The sequence below is a fragment of the Chanos chanos genome, chromosome 15, assembly GCF_902362185.1.
Source record: "Chanos chanos chromosome 15, fChaCha1.1, whole genome shotgun sequence".
NCBI lineage: Eukaryota > Metazoa > Chordata > Actinopteri > Gonorynchiformes > Chanidae > Chanos > Chanos chanos.
Genome location: NC_044509.1, coordinates 19,150,235 through 19,166,036, shown reverse-complemented (window position 1 = coordinate 19,166,036; position 15,802 = coordinate 19,150,235). Strand labels below are relative to the sequence as shown.

The 15,802-nt window shown below is 41.4% G+C and overlaps 1 long non-coding RNA gene across 1 annotated transcript; it reads left to right on the top strand.

The window, feature by feature from the left end:
* The first annotated feature begins 569 nt into the window (after positions 1-569).
* On the top strand, positions 570-7,747 carry LOC115828404 (uncharacterized). The gene is made up of 6 exons (XR_004025950.1): positions 570-1,066; positions 1,266-1,341; positions 1,780-1,902; positions 2,310-3,193; positions 6,444-6,517; positions 7,075-7,747. It is a non-coding gene; the product is annotated as an uncharacterized LOC115828404 (long non-coding RNA).
* Positions 7,748-15,802: the final 8,055 nt, after the last annotated feature.

Sequence of the window (15,802 nt, the reverse complement as noted above, 5' to 3'; positions counted from 1 at the left end):
GGCCAGACGTGGAGGGGGCAGAGGTGGAGGGGCCGAAGTGTAGCACCGCCACATATGGGTTTTAGGATTCCTTTTTAATTCGAGGTTAACAGTATAAGGGCTGACCACTATGAATGGAATCCATATAATAGAACATTCCATCCTCTACGTGTATTATGGCTGTTTTAATTTATTCCGGTCTGTCGTTGCATTTTCATTTTGCTTTGTTTGTGGGAATCAGCTGGCTGTCAAAGCGGTCAGCTGACGCGCCACCCGGGAACTTTTCAAATGCTTTTAAAAGGAAACACGGGTGTGGCAGGGAAGTGGATAGAGGCGAAAAGAAACTCAGGGAGTCTGCGGGGGACCTGAACACCGAGATCGGAAAGTGTACTTGAAATAAATGAAAGTGAAAAAGAATTAAATCACCCTTTTGGGAAGGTTTTCTTAAAGCTACACTCACCGAAGATTCATGTCTGAGCACGGGGTATTGTCTTCCGATCCCTAGTCTGCCAAACCGGTGAGTGTTCTTTTTTTTTTGCTGTTTGTTGGTTTTTTGGGCCCCTTTCTTTTTTTTTTTTTTTTTTTGGTGTAATTTTTGGTTGCCCTTTTTTCGTATTTCGTTTGAATTACACGCTCTTTCTGAATGACTTTCTACATGGTAAGCAAGAGGTGCACGGATGCATAAAGCGCAGCTAGTGTTTTACCACCGGAACTTTAAGAACTGTATTTGGTTTGTGTGTGAATGATAGGCGTTGGATGTATGTTTGTGTTGGATGGTGGGTTATTGACAGTAGACTTCAAAACGGCATCTTCTGTGTTGTACTTTTATTTTATTTACCAATCTGAATTTGCTGCAATTAAAAAGAAACGTCAATCATATCTTAAAGAGAATCAATTTTAGCCCGTGTATTTGTTGGTAGTAATCGCTGTTTGGATAGCTGATTGTTACAGAAGGTGGTGGGGCCAGAGGTGCGGCATACAGAATCTCCGGGGGAGAGGGGTGATACGGAATCACTGGAAGTCCTCATTTTGGATGATTCAGAAAACAGAATGTGCCGAAGACTCTGAAACAGATTGACATACCGATGTGTGTGACAGATGGGTATCATTTTTACTAATTTTCCATTTAATGTTTCTCGTTACGGGGAACATACTCCCCTCTGAAAGACAAGACGCCATCGTCAAAAACTGCACGTGTAAAGCAAGAAAATCTTTAATCCTGTTTAAATGTCTTTTCTTTTCCCATACACATTGTCGTATCCTTACATCTTTTTACTTTGTTTCAGCCACGCGGACTCTTTGTGCACCCAGACGAACTTAAGGACCATATAAAAACCATATGTGTGGGGAGAACAAATCACGGTAGGAATGGCAAATGTTGTTTTATTTCCTATTTAAGGGATACATATATCCTTGTTGGTGGGTGGCGCAGTGGGTAGCGCTGTTAGGTGAATTGGAGACACTAAATTGCCCTTAGGTATGAATGTGTGTGTGAGTGTGTTTGTCTGTGTGTCTGCCCTGTGATGGACTGGCGACCTGTCCAGGGTGTTTCCCCGCCTTTCGCCCTATGTGCGCTGGGATAGGCTCCAGCACCTCCCGCGACCCTAATCAGGATAAGCGGTTTAGATAATGAGATGAGATGATGATATATCCTTGTCGTTGATGGACAGTTTTGTTTCTTTAAACCAGGAGACGCCCCACAGGAGCAAATTAAGCTGACTCAACCCAAGTAGTACAGTAGCGTAATTATCTTGTAGTAGGCTGGTTATATAATGCGCTGTTCATTCTGTTGTGTGTTAGCTGCACGAGGGAGAGACACAGATTAACCGAAAGCTGTGCGCGTTCTCGGGCAGAGAAGGAGAACGTCTAAGAAAGCGAGTTGCATCTTCTCCCTCTGCTCACTATTTTCCCCTGTTTTAACAGGTTTGTATTATTTTAATACATATAATACATTAATGCATTTTAATACCTGAATATTTGAATTTTTAAGATTAATAATTTTTGTAATAGAATAGGGCAAGGAGTAGACATTCAGTGGTGTCTGAGTTTCTAATCTTTGTTTATATTGTCTTGTAAATAGTAGATTGATATGGAAAGGTGTCCCTGTTATCTATTAGTATTCCAAAATAAAGGAATTAGTTAAGAGTGTATGACTGTGTGTTGTTTTAATGATCTCCTCAATAAGCTTTAGACTGAATTTGCCACCATATGCCACCGTTAATGTGTGTGTATATATGTGTTTGTTTGTTTGTTTGTTTGTTTTGAAGTTCATAGAGAGGAAGTGAGTCGCATCTTCTCCCTCCGCTCACTATTTTCCCTTGTTTTAACAGGGGTACAACATTTTGGATGCACCGCTGGGATAGCTGTTCTGATGCCTGCTGTTCACAACCAGGCAGCCAACTTCTGATCCAGTTAATCCCCAACAATATAACCCCGGCAGATTACAGTACGTTCGGTGAGAGTTCCAGGCAGTGGTGTATGCTCCTGATGATTCTCTGAGGGCAGAGATGGCCTCCTTTGTTCTCGACTACATATTCTCCCAACCAGAGGATGAGATCACAGATGAGGGTGATGAGGCAGAGATGACGATAGCAGTACTGCAGCGACGGAGGAACCAGCTCGCTGGGTACTACAAACGGATCATTCAAGGTGACTTGGAGATCAGGGCTGCTGATGTACTCAAATATTGCAGCAGGTTCTGCAGGGATTATGGAGACACAATTAAAGAGACAAATCCAAGATCACAAATCAGGTGGAGAGTGCTAAGAAAGCTATGCGTCATCAGACCTCATGGACCTTGATCCCATCACCCCTAATCTGCTGTTGATGGGGCGGCTAGATGCTTCTCTCCCTCAAGCTGTGTACGGCTCTAGTGACCTGCTGGGACTTCGCTGTTGGAAACACAGCCGGGTACTTGCTGATCATTTCTGGGGTCAGTTTGCATGCAAGTACCTCCCCAGTCTCCAACCACGGCAGAAATGGCGAAATGCAGCTCCAGACTTAGCTGTGAACACTGTAGTTATGGTGGTGAACCCACAGCTCCGTAGGGCACTTTGGCCTGTTGGGCGCGTCCCAAGAATCATCCCTAGTGACAACAGCAAGATCGGTACAGTGGAGGTGGAGATCGCGTTTCCAAACTGATAGAGCTCCCAAAGATGCCAGACAATGGTGAAACCAGTGACAAACTTGTTGGACGAAGGAGGACGCTTAACTAGTAATAAGAATTTGTAGAAGTGTATTTCTATGCACGTATGCTTTCCTTTTTGTACGGCATTTGTTTACTGTCGACCTTACAAAAGTAATTGTAGTTATGGCGCCAGTTAGGCTAATTTGCCCAAACATGTCTTCCTCCGTCCTGTTGGCACCATCATAAGTTACATGGTCGTGCTTGGATGTTACTTTGTCTGTTCCATTTGTGGTCATAGACTGCCACCTAGTGGCTGAAATCTGAAACTACTATAAGCTACTATAGTACTTCAATACCCTGTTTGCTTGTAATTATCACTGAATATATTATCACTTATATTTACAGAAAACCACACATACACAACTTGAGTTTATATTAGCTCGACAGAGGTAATGAGCAACACTGCTTGTGTCGGGAACTCTCTACAAACAGGCGCATGCGTGCGAGTCCATAAGTCCAAAGAGTGATGCAGTCTCACTAAGTCCAGCAGGGAGTTTTACAAATACTATCCAGTTACAAAGTTTTTCATGACTAATGTTTAGATATTTTTTGAAGTGAGCTTCAGTCTTGCTAGATTAAATATAATAATGCAGTGAAAAAAGATACCTGATAGCAGAGCATGCTCTATGTTTATAAAAAAATGTGCAGAAAAAATTAGTGTATCTAGAAAAGACACACACGTTTATTTGAGAAATTTACCTGCTCTTCCGTGTTTGGGAAAAACCATGGATGGAAAAGCTGATTAAGTTCAGTGGTTGATTAGGTCAAAGCAAAATACATTCTTATGTACATTGTTTCAATTTGAAATTTGAAACAATGAAATCCAGCTTCATATGCAAGCATAGATCATTTTTTGTTGATGTGACATTTTACTTAAGTGTCAATACAAAAATACACAAACTTGTTAAATGAAACATGGAAAATAATACAATATCTAAATTTAGATAAAAGCTCTTTTATTTCCCTAATTAGGCTCCTGTTATCAAAGTGTTTCTTTGACTGTGCGGTGCATTTAATGGTCTCTGTTTCTGTTTTCTTTGGCAAGAACATACACCCTGTCATTGTAACCATTCATCACACAGCAGAATTGTGAACACTGTTGTCTCTAAATATTTCACATAGCACCCCACTCGGTGGGTGCTATAATGAAAGCTGCAAATCTTGTCAAATTTCAAATTTCTTCATCTCAAAGATTTCCCATCCACAAATAAGTGGAGTATGTCTGAAGAATGGGAAATGCTAATTATGTAACTGGATTTTTCCACCTCCAACAGACCAAAATCAGAACACTTTAGTGAAAGTGAACAGTTTGTCCATAAGACATCAGACTTGTTCAGCAATTCAGAGTCAGTGCAGGTGTGGTTTCCATTGCACTTTTGTGCAAAATAGAATCGATTTTTTAAAAAGTCGACAAAACACAATTGGAAAGGTCTGTTTCCTATATACTCTACCAAATAAATGCGTTGGCATCATAAAGTGAATTAAACGCATGGCTTACCTTTAGAGGAGTTGTAGGTGGCGAGTGTTGCTACGTATGCTTATTTTGATGCAATGACAACAAATCAACAAATGAAATGAATCAAACCGGCAGCACCAAAGCACCAGACTGATGAGTGTACTACTTCCTCAAATGTGACTATATGCAGATATGGCTAACAGGGTGTGTTTTTTCTTTTCTTACTTTTGGTTTTATTTCATTTCATCCCATTTGGCAAAACGGTTTTCACTTTTAATATGATTGTAACCCACATAAATTTAGCAGCATTCGTACCGGCTATATGCATTATATAAGCATTTCAGGTTCAGTTCATCCCTGTCATAAGAATAGTTAACAAAAAAAAAAAAAAAAAACATGAAATGGAACTATTTCCAAAGCCCTGTAAGACATAAAGTGAATTATATACAGAAATCACAAACAATACTGAGGAGTCTCAAGGACTGAGGATTTCTGTATAGACATTACCTGAAGGCACTTATTTAAAATGCTGTACGTGTTTGTCAGTTGCCTGTTATAGACGGGGGTTTTGGGGGGTGGGACTCTTATTGCGCCTTTACATTTAAATAGGGAGGAAGTGACGTGTGCCTGTTAATTGAGCGCGCGGCCAGGAGAGCAGTTGACGTGCAGAGGCCTCGGATACGTAGAATTCACAGCAGTTTCACAAACATTGGATCATATATATATACTCGTCCAAGTCGGATACGATTTAATTTGATCTGTCTATCTATCTGTCTCTTTTTACTCGTGTTATAGTGAGCCAAAGAGAGAGATTTTCTGTTTTTCTGTGTCGCTTTCAGGTATTTTGCTAAGGCCAAGCGGCAGCGTCTGTTGGCAGCAGATATCAGATCTGCCCGTACCTTTCTTTTGCGTTCATGCTTTTCCTCTTAGATTTTAAGTAAGACGAATTGTTACAAATTGTCTTCCTTTCCATTAAGACTCTCCATAACCACAAAATGCTCTGTAACTGCTCACCGTATGGATCAGGTAAACCCTAGCCAGTTTAATTTGGCTACTAATAGCATATGGAAACTCCTCAATATTGTTTGATTCCTGTATATAGTGCAGCATGTATCGTAAATTCTTTGTTCATCACAAGGCTTTGGAAATAGTTCCAATCATGTTTTTCTTTTCTTTCTTTTTTTCTTTTACATTTTACATTTGTACAATTTACATTTACATGTTACAGTTATTCCTGTTTTTGTTTTTGTAATACCTTGGCTTATTTTCCTGTCCATGTTTAAAGTATGTGAGAATCTGGTGGAACTCCATCACATTTCTTCACATGTGAACTCCTCATTCCCCATTCCCAGCACACTTGCCTCCACAGGCAAAAAAAAAAAAAAAAAAAGGTCATCTCTAAAATGCGTCTCTATCCTCGGTTTCTTAGGTCAGAGCTGGATTAATTTAGCTCTTATCCCGGCTCCCTTCCCTTTCAGTAACTACTATACTGCAACCTGAGCTTATCTACACACTTTATTGCTGACTAAAGTAACATGACTACCGCTAATGGCATACACTTTTCTGTGGTTGCAGTCACATGCTGGTACTTCTCTCACACACCAAGAGAGACTCACCTCCCACAGCAAACCAGCTAAATTGGACTGAGTCACATACGCAGGTGCAGTTAGGCTGTTACTTTGTTGAGTGAAGCACTGGAGATGGGCGAACTGTTCAGGACTTAGTTTAGCAACCGCTAAAAAAAGTAGTTATATCTGTCACTGAAAAATAACTAGCCTGTATTAATGCATGTAATTATTGAGTGTTTCTTTACTCCCATAGACAGAGAAGGAACATGGATTAGGGAGGCATCTTCCTGGCCGGGACACTTAAAGGAGACATCGAGCACATGACAGGTAAGTATTGTTTTGGGGAACTGTAAGCTTTGGAGAACACGTTTCTGATCTCATATTTATAGCAGCAGCTGATTTCTGTACAGAATGTACATGGTGAGTTGTGGGATGGGGAATGCGGCAGTAGGAACTCAGAAGATGAGCGGTGTACCCAGGACGAGTGGGACACTCGTCTAAAGCAGGGGTTTTCACCCTGTGGGACCTGGTGGAGCCTGTCTAAAGGAGTATGATCCTACAGACACAGTAGTGATTACGCAGTGTGATTATGATGTCAGGCTGATGTGCTCAGCCAGGAGGAGGAGGCAGTATTTCTGTATATAGTTCAACTTGTGTCTTAGGTTCTTTGTTCGTCACAAGGCTTTGTAAATAGTTCTATTGTGGTTTTTTAATGTATTTTTTTTTATAAAAAATGTATAATTGATTGTCAATGTTTCTTATGTATTGGCATGAATTTCCCCTACTGGAATTAAGGAAAATATTGTATGTATGTCATTCATTTGTCATCAGTTCTCTTTGAAAATAAACCGTATGTAACTGTAAATTCCACTGTGTTCCTCCAGCTGACCTACTCCAAGGGGAAATACTGGAGTGGGCAGAGACGCAGGCGGAGCTCCACCTCCACCAGCCAGAGCGTGTTTGGCTGTGAAGAGAGTTAGCGCAAGCTGTCTCCCCGGGGGGCCCAGCTCCGGTTCGGCCAGGAAGGGCCAGAGGGCGATTTCAAGCACGTCCTTACGCAAGAATACAAGAAATAGTTAGGGGACATACAGATACATATGGTTTCTTTTCACAGAAAAAATAATGACAAATTAATGACAAATATTTATTACTTTGTCTCATATTCATTTCAGTAGCTTCATTGTTCACAAAAGCTTTCCTTGTCTTTTTTGTTTAGGTCCAGGAGGAGTAGGCGGTATTTCTGTGTATAGTTCACCCTGTGTCTTATTCTTTGGACATCACTTTCCCAGTTGTTATTGAATTAGGGAATGTGTGACAGAGAGCTCTGTCTAAGGCCTCGAGTGGCATCCTTTTCCCCACCTTACCCCATAGTTCCACAGCATTCATTCATTCATTCATTCGTGTTTGTGACCCGTTGCCGGTACATCTTTACATACATATCACTAACGCACATTTCACTAAAATATCGCGCTAGCTTCGAGGGTACACACTCGAAGCAAGCAGCAGATTACCCGGTTTCATGCACACTAACATTTCCAATTCACGTTATCGTTTCGGCTGTCGTTGTCTTTACAGTTACTGTCTATCATGTTTGTTCCCGTCTGTATTGTACTTAGTGCTTGGTTTAAATGTCTTTTTGTGTTCGTGTTCATTGTCTTGTCTCCCTCCATGGTTTCCTCTCTCCATGTGTTTGTCAGTCTGTGCCATAGCAGGGTACAACTACCGGTGCAGGGGAGGACCAAACCGAGCTGGAGCAACACGGACTAGTTTATTGAGGTTGACCTGAGGTGCGCATGTGCAGTATAGTATGGGAAGGTACCACAAAAGCAGCGAAGGAGTTGAAAATGTGATGATGTATTGAAATTATGGGGATGTTTGAAATTGTGATCATATAAATATGAAGTGTATAAAGGTAGTGGTGATTTTGTCTGTGCAATGAAATGATTATTATTTTCAATTAAAAGAAGGAATGTTGAGGGAGTAAGGAGAGAGTAACAGAGAGTAGCTGTGGGTGTTGTGTTGAGTGCGGAAGAACTGAAAGTAGCGGTTTGTTTATCAAATTCTTTGTTCTGTGTGTGTGTGTGTGTGTGTGTGTGTGTGTGTGTGTGTGTATATATATATATATATATATATTTTTTTTTTTTTTTTACTTGTAAATATTTTTCTTTAACTGTATATATACATATTTGAGTTTTTGGACACTCACTTTTTTCACTTTGATTTGGACTGGATTTGTGAACTGTAAATAAACAACTTGCACCATAGTGCTATTTGTAGCGGAGCCATTTTTTGTGTTTTTGGGCAACCCGCACCCCTGTTCGGCGTACCCCACCGCAGAATGTATTGTATGTATGTCATTATATTTGTTTGGAAATAAATGTATGTATCTCTAAGTGTAACTTTGTCTTCTGTTGTTTATCATTTATTTAATGTATATAGTTACATTTCTTCTTCGTGGTTTTGTAATTCCTTGTTGTTCATTGTTCATTGAAAGGAAAGGACACCATGGAAAGGGCTCCTCTTTTTATGCCCCTCCCCCCTCCCTGTGAACTTTTCCTCACAAGGCTTTGTAAATAGTTCCATTTCAGCTGTTTGTTGGTTTGGTTTTATTTTATTTTACTTTTCTTTATTTTTATTTTGTGTTGTTAACACACATTCAACTTGGACATAACAGATGTATGATTTTGGACTACAAACAATGTTTTCTTCTTTATAATGTCATTCTTTTTTTTTGCTGTTTTGTTTTTTACAGGTTTCCTCCAGACATGATCCACTCCGTGCAGAGCAAGATGAAAGAGGTGGGCCTGTGTGAGAAGTTTCATGATGATGCCAAGCTCCTTGTGGACTTTAAAAAGTACACAGGGCACAGAGACCTGAGATTAACTGACCAGCCTTCAGCGCACAGACATGAGTGCTCCCCCTGTTCTTAACTGCAAAAAGAATGTCATCAGGTTCTTAGAATGCCTGAAGACAAGGCTGAATCTGGAACAGACAGACTCACAGCTCCGTTCCAAGTCCAGTCATTCAAGGAGATGCTGCTGACCCTGCGGAAGCCGGTTCCAAAGGCCTGTTCACAGGCGGTGTGTAAAACCAGGTAAATAATTCCCTTTACTTTTCATTCTGTAATGTATTCTTGTGTATATTTTGAAGGACTTGCTTGATCATTTAAAATAAAAGTTTGCAGCATGTAGTTTGTAGTTGTTCAAATACGTAGCTCCTGTTGAATCTCTTGTCGTAGGGTACCAGTCTCTGGGAGTGCCAGAGAAAGTCAATTCACTGGGGCCCTCTGTTGGGCCCCGGTTCAGCTCCCCCTCAGCTTGGGGTCTTTACCCAGTAGAGTAGAGTGGCAGTCACTATGTGGATGAAGGATGGATGATATGAAGCAAACCATCTTAGCAGAATATACCATGTGCACTTACCAGGTCCTAAACCCTGGTGGCCAACATACTCTGTGTCCGGGGCAGACCTCATCATCATCATGGACCTGCATGCCTCTCAGATACAGGGTTTTTTGACATCGCAGTGTATAATCTGCAGAACCTGAAGCGTTGAAATGGATAAAGCAGAACATTCCAGAATGAAAGAATTGCACTATTGTCTCTCCAGATGCTGAAGGACCTAAAAAGGTGACAAAGTTTCACTGATGTCTATACTGAGTTTATCAAGGCTGCTGCAGATTGGACCAAAGAGGAACTACTGCATCACCCGCCAAGAGCTGCTTGCCGTCATCCTGGGGCTCCACCACTTCCAGCCCTACGGGGCTCCACAGCACCAGCCAAGGAAACAAAGTCGAGTACGAAACATTCCTTCAAAGTTGGCACTCGCATCTCATTGCAGTTGCCCTACTCCAAGAGAAAATACTGGAGTGGGCAGATGCAGGCAGAACTCAGATGTGAACTCAGCGGCGAGCTCAGCCAGAGGCCAGAAAACTTAAGGGAGATGTTGGTGCATTGGGGGATACCACTCTCTTGGAGCACCAAAGGAAGTCGAGTCACTGGCTCCGGTTCGGCGCCCCCTCAGGTTGGGGTCTTAACCAACTGAACATGTCATTGATTTGTGTCGTTACTTTACTGTGAGAATAATGTGGATGACTGATATGAAGTCTTGTTTGTTTTCTGTTGCTTATCATTTATCTAATGTATATAGGTACACTTATTGTTCCTGTTTCTGTAATTCCTTTGCAGCTGTTTCACAGATGTCTATACTGAGATCATCAAGGCAGCTGCAAATGGGACCGGAGAGGAACTACTGCATCACCTGTCAAGAGCAATGGAAACTTTGACTCTATCAAAAGGTCGAATGGATTTCAAGCGAGAGAACCAGTGAGTTCAAAATGGCACAAGTGGCTGTCGCTGCTGCACCACCTAAAGTGTCCAAGAAGAAGGTGACATCCAAGCCCAAAAAAGAGACGCCCGAACAGAGTCAAGGAATTGCAGTTATTCCTTAATATTTATTAAAAATGAATCAGAGCCAAGACCTTGCCCTCTCCCTGGTCCAGGCTTGGGTGGGGCCAGGCCAACCACCAACATGGGCAGCAGTGTCAGCACTGGACCCCAATACATGTGTCCAATACATATGTTTTCTTGTGCATATGTTCAAGGACTTGCTTGAAATCATATACAATAACTCCCTAAAATAACTCAAAGGTCAGAGGTTAGCACAAAATAACAGCCAAAACCTCAGTGTCTATGCCAGCTACCCTGCTTGTCACCTCCTCTCTCCATTGGACATGCATTCTTGGGTATGTTTTTAAGGACTTGCTTGGAATCATTTAAAATAGTAGTTTGAGGTCTGTAGCTCACAGTATTTTAAATACATATTTTAATTTTGTATACTTTTCTTTTTTCAACCCGCTACACTGGGGTGCTCTTCAGCACAAAGCAAAACTATTGCATTGAAAATAAAGTAATGAAAGGACTATGATATTTGACCTTGTATTTTTATGTGGTAAACTGGGGAATAATAACTCAAAAGTAAAGTAATGAGTGGTGTAATTACTTTTGCAACTGAAATAAGTAATTGGGAACTTTAATTACTTTCTTTGAGTAACTACCCCAACACCGGTGGCGGCATGCTAGCAAATAGGCTAAAACCCGTGGGTGCTAGCACGTCTCTTAAGGTGTCGGGGAGTGAGGTTTACTCACTGCACTGCAATGTACCTGCTGGCTACCATTACACTAGGATGCCTGAGCCAAATGAGTTCATGAGGCAAAATGTAGCCCCATTTTCTTGTATGTTCTCTCAGAAATAGGTATGATGCAATCCTGTGCTTATCACTGATAAGAAGGGAATGAGATCTTTAATTTGATACTTGTTTTTTAGATGTGGTATGGTAAATAAACAGCTTTGACAATGTGGCTGTTAGGAGTCCTGAGGCAATGATTTCACCTGATGTCAGAACTCATTTAGGCTGGGAATGTTCACACATTACCTGAAGCCGAGTTTGTCAACCAATGTTGTAACTCTTACTTTGAGAACGTACTGTGTGGCTTTATTTAGATATTAGTGTTTAGTTCTTATAAATGATAATATGATTGATTGTTCTAATTAGAGGGCGGCACGGTGGCGCAGCAGGTAGCGCCACCTCACAGCAAGAAGGTTCTGAGTTCGGTTGCGTGGCCAGGGTCTGTGTTTGTATGTTCTCCCTGTGGGTTTCCTCCAGGAGCTCCCGTTTCCAAAGACATGCAGCTTAGGTGAGTTGGAGACACGTAATTGCCCCTAGGTGTGTTTGTTTTTGTTTTTGTTTGTGTGTCTGCTCTGCAATGGACTGGCGACCTCTCCAGGTTGTTTCCCTGCCTATGAGCACTGGGATAGGCTCCAGCACCCCCTGTGACCCTAACTAGGATAAGCAGCTTAGATAATGAGTAAGTGAATGAGTGTTCTAATTAAATTTATTGAAGGATACGGAGTAAACTTGTAAGTCTGTGACGCATAAGGGAACTATATTACCCATAATGCTTTGGGATAGTAACATTAACTTTTATACTTACATTGCATTCTTTATTTTCATTTTACAAGGTGTTACTTGACATAGACTGACTACCTTTTGTTAAGGCTAATCCATATACAGAGGCTTTCATTAAATACAAACAATGGTAAACACAAAATCAAAAATGTTCTTTCCAAGTGCTTCTTTTCATTGTTTTGAATGACATAGGAACTGGGTGGGCAGAGAACTTAACTGGCTGGTTCTAGAATGTTCATGGAGCATGTTCTAATGTTACTTGTTTCAGGTGCTCCAGATGTGATGGTGGTTAGTGTTGACTGTCATACCAATGCCAACCCACCCGTCCATCACCTCATTTGGACCAGGTCAGTCATTATGTTCCATACACTGAGGGGTTTTTTGGGTTTTTTTCTATGAAGTCCACAAGTCAGTGCTTATACCTCCAACACAGGCATTGCTTCCTGAAATAAGATATGCAATCTATTTTAATTAGTATCCCATGAAATATTACTTGTCTTGCTCATAAGTAATGACTAAAAATTTGAGCTTGCAGTCCGGAGTGAGATCACACATGAATCATCAGTACATGCACAGTCATTCTGTCGATCTACCAGATTTCAGTTTTTAAAAAACAAATGGGACCTTAACTCGTTAGATCATTGATTGGTTTATTAAACTTGACAGTGTTTGAGGCATGTTTGCATGTCTGGTGAGGAATGGAAGTCTTTTGAGAACCCGTGAGATAGCGTTTGAGAGATAGCGGTTTCTTTTAAACAAATTCTTGATTATTTCAGCATTTTCAGCCACAGAATAACTTTTAACTTTTCATCAGTTGCAGAATATCAGCCAGGCTCGGTTTTTGTGTTTGTTTTTGTTTATTCTTTCGACATTCACTTTGTCTGGCTTGGCGTCGGGAGAGCTGCGATGTGTTTCATCCCTCCTGCCTGATCATGGGAGTGGAGAATGCAGCAGTTACTTTATTTGCTGAGTTCAAGGATAAGCTTCTGCCTTCACTTCTTTGTTACAGCAAATCTCTGGAATCGTTCACAGCTGTTTTAGACAGCCCATATCGGATGTAAAGTTTATAATGTGAAATTCAATGGGGATGAGAAATAGACAGATGATACGTTTGGGCAAGATGCCGTGGAAAGTACACCTCAACGTTTTGAAGAGAAAAACATCAGCTGTATTGAGTATAGCCACTGACCACACTACATTCGTGCCCTCACTGAGCGCTGAACTCGTTAATTTACCTCAACTCAACTCCTGTATAAAATACCGTCAGCAGATATTTCGCTGCCACCATGACACAAGCAAATTCAACCATTCCACTGCTAAAATATTTTCTGCCACAAAATGATCTGTGGTATGAGAGACACTTTTTTTGTATATTTTCATTTGCCTTTGCTTTTAATCTCATTCCAAATATTGTGATATTAGTTCTTGGGGCAAAAATGGAAATTAGATTCGTCCCAAACCAAGCCGGGGAGAGTTTGGAATAACAAAAGATTCCTTACACTAAGCAATTACCCAGAGAACCACACTCCATCTTCTTCTTTTTTTTTTTTTGCTTCCTTTTTCCAAGTGGGCTTTTGTACCCTGCTTCTCTGACCCTTGCACACTCGCTGTTGCCTCACACACTCCCAGTTATCAGTGTGCCCTTTGTCGGCTAAGACTGCTGCTGTTTCTTCTGTTCAACAGGATCTCATGCTGTAGCCAGAGACATAAGGAGACCAGAGTGGGTGTGGGGTTATTTTCCCCCACCAGTGTTTTTTTTATGTTTTAACCACTTCATGCACTCAGTCATGAAGAAAAACAGATTGCTTTTCTTCTCGTCCTTCCCTCTCCATTCTTTCCATTCTTCCCCCCATCAGAACCACCCCCAGCACTGTTTCCTATGCCCAACAGAGTGGAACCAATTTCACAAGTGCGAGTCTCTCATTTCACTGTCTCATAGTTGGTTTCTTCCCTTCTCTCTAAGATTTGGGATCTAGTTGTGGTGCAAACATACGACGTCTTATGTCCTTGTTTACTGGTACATTGTAGGAAGAAGTAAACTGCATTTCTTAAGGCAATGCTGGTTGTCAAAGGCCTACGACTGCTGTAGGCAGACATGTACAGTTGTGACGTGGCAAACACACAGAAGGTCAGAGCGGGCTGTAGAAAGCTTTGTTTTCTTCAAATCGATCTAACGGCTGAAGGAGGAAAATTCATGTTTTCATACGTTGACAAGTTTCCAAAGCACATTCATCTCAGAGAATTCGAAAGGACAAGGAAAATCTTGATTTCCATTCTATGGCACATGTAATGCACAACAGGCGGTGCCAGCTACCTCAGGGGGGACTATACAACACTAGGTGGAACAAACTGTAACTTGAACTACTGTCTGTTCAAAATAAATGACAGAAACCTAGCCTTATGCATTTTGAGGTTTTTGTTGCTCTTTTCCCGCTGTACCGACCTCGTACCGAACCGTGATGTCCAAACCGTGGTGCGAACTGAACCGTGACTCCTGTGTACCGTTGCACCCCTAATCCACACTATTGGTCACCCACTACTTTAGTGGTTTTTAAAGTTTAAACATTTGTGTATATCATGCATCTTCAACAATTAACATTTTATAAAGAATTTTTAAAGGACATCTCTGTTTTTATCTGTAGATGTCATACCTTGCAACCCTCTGCCTTGTCCTCCTGGCTTCCCCTCGCGCTCTGACTGGCTATTGCTCATCGCCTTTCTAGGTCTTGCCGTAGATCCCTTAAACTACAAGACCAGTTCTGATTTTGTGCCGATAATTTCAAACATGTTTCAAAATGTTGGGGTGTCTGGGATGGCTCAAGGACGGCTCAAAATCGTGTAGTCTGAACCTGGCTAGCAAATCTGAGACCCCCCACACGATCGTGCCACTTAACATTTTAGATAATCATCACTCTTAGGTCTTGATATACAGAGTATGGTTATAGGGGCCTGTGTCCACCTACCGCTTTGTCCACCTAACCCCAAACACTGGATGCTTAGAATGGGAAAAACCACAGATAATAGAAACAAAAGTTTCTATATCTATGAGAAAAACATGTCGTTGCTATCAGGTGTGATTGACAAATTAGTGCAAAAAAACAGGAAGAGCTAGGCCAGTTTCTGAGCTACATTGACGAAAGTGTAGTAGGCCAGTCTGTGTAGAAGTTTGTTTACAATAAATAAATACTTTAATAAGTAAGCAGCTGCCATATAAGCATAATTAAATGACACCGCGTGAAAAGAGGTGTATCCAGACTGGAATACTCCTGTTTATTCCCGGATACTCCACAGATAATCGTCTGTATCTGGCAGTCTGCAGCTTTGTTACACGGCATGGGATACTCCTGAATATGTACCAGGCTTGGGGGTCTGCCTAGAGCCCTTAGTTGCCATGGTGAATAATCCCTTGGGGGTGCTTGCAAGGGAACATTTGCACTTCACACCTTGGGCCACCAGGTATCCTGCAATTGGTCAAAAATCTTACTTTGGATTGGTGGAGCAATGTCTTGCCCCTCTAAAACTCTTCCCAATTGGTCCATTGTGTGTCCCCAGACATGATTTCATATGGTTTATATTATTGTGATTCACAACATATTTTTGGTCTTTGTCCAGCCAATTCTGTAGCACCTCACACAGTGCAGACCTCC